Source organism: Silene latifolia, chromosome Y (assembly GCF_048544455.1).
Source record: "Silene latifolia isolate original U9 population chromosome Y, ASM4854445v1, whole genome shotgun sequence".
In the NCBI taxonomy this organism is placed as follows: Eukaryota; Viridiplantae; Streptophyta; class Magnoliopsida; order Caryophyllales; family Caryophyllaceae; genus Silene; species Silene latifolia.
The window spans coordinates 198,623,201-198,627,767 of record NC_133538.1 but is presented as its reverse complement, the minus strand read 5'-3'; positions in this window follow the sequence as shown (position 1 = coordinate 198,627,767).

Below are 4,567 nucleotides of genomic sequence, written 5' to 3'. Positions count from 1 at the left end.
TTCTCGTGTTGTAGCTGCTGGCCCGGCTTTTGATGATGCCGCACAGGTGTTTGAAGGAAAGGTAGATCTTTATACCTAACAACATACTCATATATGTATAATTTAATTTGTCATAAAATTAACTAATGATCTTATGCATGCAAACAAAAGATAAAAATAGAGGAGAAATCATGTCCTTACATTGCAATATCGGTATATATGGGCACAAAAGAGTTCTCCTTCTCTTTTGTTCTTGAGCTATCCCTTAAATGGAAGAACAAAGAACCCAAGACCCAAGTATAGGATCTCTCCCAAGGCTTTATACCCAAAGCTTTCTCTTAATCAAACCAATATTATGAAGACTAGATAATACTAATTTTGCAAGAAAATTGACCCAAAAATTTGGTCTTTTAGCTCCCAAATTTCGGTTCATATGGAGAGGAGAAGAGGAAGAGTTTTGCTCACTTAAAACACTTAAGTTTTCAGCTTGTCTATAGTGAATGAATGACTACTAATATTTATAGTAAATATGGGCAAAAGAAGATGAAAGGACATAACTCTTAATCTTCTCCAAATAGTGTAGAGAAGAGGAAAAGTCATGGTCTTTTGCTCTTCAAAATTTCGGTTCATATGTAATATGTATACCATATTATTTTTGTCAATTTGTCAATATGTTACATGTCATATGTCACATAAAATTGTCATGTATTTTTATCATATAAAAATCAACGTATTAATTAAAATACGTCATGTACAAAAATCGACTTAGTAATTCATAATTACTTGTACCAAAATATTTTACCAATCATAAATCACAACAACTTGTATTTATAATTATTCATTCAATTTCAATTGTTTCCTTAAACAATAAATTCATCTGAGTAAAGATACAATTCGATTACTCAGACCGTATCTCATCTAAATGAGACACGTAAATTTTACTTCCAAAATCGTCCGTCAATTTTCAAGTAATTTAATTAACTCGTAACATTATACGATTAATTAAATAATCAATTAAGAGTGTTGCCCTATAGGTATGACCTAGGGGATCAACTGATCACCACCGTCGCACGACAGTAATGTCAAACTCTAGTCAGCCAATCATTACCGATATGTGTGGACCAGTTGACAGTAAAAATACTTCCCAAATGTATTCTTTAAAATGAGATTTAATAATGATATTTAAATCATATGATCGCACTATTGTTGAGGACACATTTCCCAACAATCTCCCACTTGTCCTCGACAAGTGTGCGTCACCAATTCTCTTGTCCTATTACTATCTCCCACTCAATGCAAGGTGTCTTTCAGGTCGTACTTGCAAGTGATCATATCGAGAGTGGTTTCCTCGATCTGGAGAATAACTGATTGACCGGATTTATCCACCATGGATACATTCCGAGCGTGGCCACGCATTTCCAGTTCATTACTCCTCGAGTGGCCCTGAGATATTGTTATAACCCTGACAAAGGGGTGGACAATTCCTATCGCACTCATTCCCTTCGACTAGCCACAGCCATCATAACCCAAAATATGCCCATTTGACCCCATTTACGAAGGTCGTAGTAACACAAATCAAAGTTAATCTGAAACTGTGCCATCTTAGGAGAATAGTCTTTAGTCAAAAGAATCGACTCATTTGAATACTATAGCAGCTCTCGCCACGACCAGGCTATATAAATTTGCCAGAACTCTATAAGCGGTCATTAGGCCCGACAAGCTGTTCCTAACAGTCTGCCTATGTGATCGACTAGTCATCTCACATGACTCTATGGCACTTGAACTTGCCATCAATCGCATCACACTCTAGTCACTTCGAGACGTCACCTCATATAAGTGACTATGGGCAAATACAATGTTAATCCGTGTTCACTTTAACGGGGTTCAATTGTCATTACAACCCGTTTGGATGTAACAAAGTATAAAAGGAGTTTTTAAAGAAAAACTCGAACGACAAATGTGATTATCACATATGAATAGTCAATGCCTGATTACTATTTCATATTCTATAATCTAATTTGATCTTGTACGTCGTTGTTTATTTCAACTCAATTGAAATGACATGACTCATCATGTTTAGCCTTGGAGAAGGCTTTGGTTAGTAGGTTTTATCAACTTCTTGTACCTTACTCAACCTTACTACATACTCGTTTTCCTTTGTAATGTATACATTTGCATTACAAAACTTTCTGAGTACGTGTCGAGATCCAATCAAGACATAGGCCTTCTAGCCTAAGAATAGCTCCCACTGTTTTCACAGTGTGCGGGACTTATCCTTTTTGCACATCTCATGATTGCAAGTGTACTCAATTTCCGTTATAAATATCTCTCATTGTTCTTTATTGCCTAGAACGATTCTAGAAAATCTACTTCTTAATTATCTTAGCCATAATGGTCTCTTAACCACCCTAATGTGTTTTGATTATGGTTTTGTCGAAACCATGCGCAATCTCAATTGTCAATTGTCACTTGTGTAACACCCTTACACAAAATTGCATCATAAACACTTTGCTTTACTTCCTTAATGCTTCTGCAAGCACTTAAGGGTAATCTTCATGGCTTACTTGATAAAGATTTCTTAAATTCGATTTTTGAAAACAATTCATCATACTCAAAGTATATGAAGTGTTATACATCATTACTCATTTAATTGATCCGGCAGCGGAAGCAAATGGAATCAATCAAATATGTTCAATTTAATTGAACTAGTCATGAATCTTATCAACATAAGACTTCTTATTGACGCTAATATCATGTGGATTTATCTACATAAATCTGGATATTAAAGATGTATTATATTACTCCAAAAAGTCTTAAATCATTCACAATGATCAATATGTCATCCACATATAAGACTAAATAAAATTTCCGTAACTCCCACTAAACTCCATGTATAAAAACAACTTCTCGTCTTATCGAGAAAAGTTTTATAACATGATTAAAATATTGATTCTAACTCATTGATGTCCTACTTAAGACCCTCTCTTAAGTTTCACATTATCTTAGGATTGCAAGAATCTACAAAACTCATGACATGTATTGAATACATTCCTTCTATTGAAGAAGTGGGTTTTAGATTCACTTGCTGTATTCATATCCTCATAATGAAACATAATCCCTAAGAAGATCCAAATAGACTTAAGCATTTCAACAAGTGCAAAACTCTTTGCTACCAATCTTGCTTTGAAATCTCTCTTTATTAGTGCAAAACCCTTTGTCACTAATCAAGCCATTTTGTTTCGGATTTTCATGGCTCTAAGCCTTGTATTGAGTTGTGACTTAAACACTCTTATGTAAGTCATATGTCCATTACTTTCTAGAAGTAATCAACTTGAATCAAACAATTTCTTTTGTAAGTTATAAGCTCTTTACTTTCTTAAAAGTAGCTTGAATTCATCATCTTTAACAAGTGACGAATTTAACCTCCTAGGTTTTAAAGAAACAACGTCTTACACAACACGTCTCATGTAAACAAGAAAGACCTGTTTCTTGCGACATGACATTCTTTGTGGCTCTTGAATAATTTTCTCCCACTCTGTCTTCTAGAAATAAACTTGTATTTTTTAGAAAGACGACTTCACGAGCCACAAACCCGGTGTACTCGTGATTATCATAAGGAAAAATGAGCATTTGTTTCTTGTGAAAAACTTACAAACATGGTACCCTTACCATTTCATATCTCATATGATTCTATTTAGTGGAATAATAATTTAGACAAAAATGATAAAATCCCCAAAAGGATCAAGTAACTCAAAACAACTTGATTGAAGTCCAAACCATATCGAATAGCGTTTGATTTCATATCCAACCACACATTACTCCATAATGCGTGCTAAGAGAGATTAACTTGTGATACTATATCACATTTCCTTTGCTTATATCAAAGTCTTCACTTTGATAATCCCATCACGACTAAATCGTGATTCCTTGAATTCTTTGAACTTCTTCAAAGATTTCTCTATTTACCTTATCAACTTAAATTGTTGGTAAAAGAAAATGATCAACCTATTTTGGATCAATGATTTACAATCTCGATCTCCTTTTCAACCAAAAGGCACGAGACATCTTGCTTTGAATACAAGATACGCATATACCATTGACAATCTAATGGTTTCAAGAGTACTTGATAACTCTTTGCGTTCATCATTCCAAAATTTAAGGTTTAATCTTGGGTTACCAATTTGAGTCTTGCATCATCTTCATGATACATCATTCTAGTTTGGTTTAGAATATAATCACCTTGATAATGGGCTAGCCATACATCAAATCGTGGTGTATTAGGTCACAAAAGTGAAACCTTCTTTGTATCTTAACAAGTTTGTATTCTTATTTAGAGTTTTTGTACTTAATAGTCACAATTAAGTACAACTCTAAACCCAAAAACTAGATTTAGTACACAATGACTCTATCTCTCAATATGATTGTTGCTACTCGTCATATTCTAATCATCCTATGTATCAAGTACAATGATGAAAACCTCCATTGGTTTCTAATATTGACGAAGTGGTACTAGCAAAATTTATGTTTAATCAAATAAACATTTAAAGAAGAATATCCCATTAGATGTCCCACAACTAACTTGTTGATT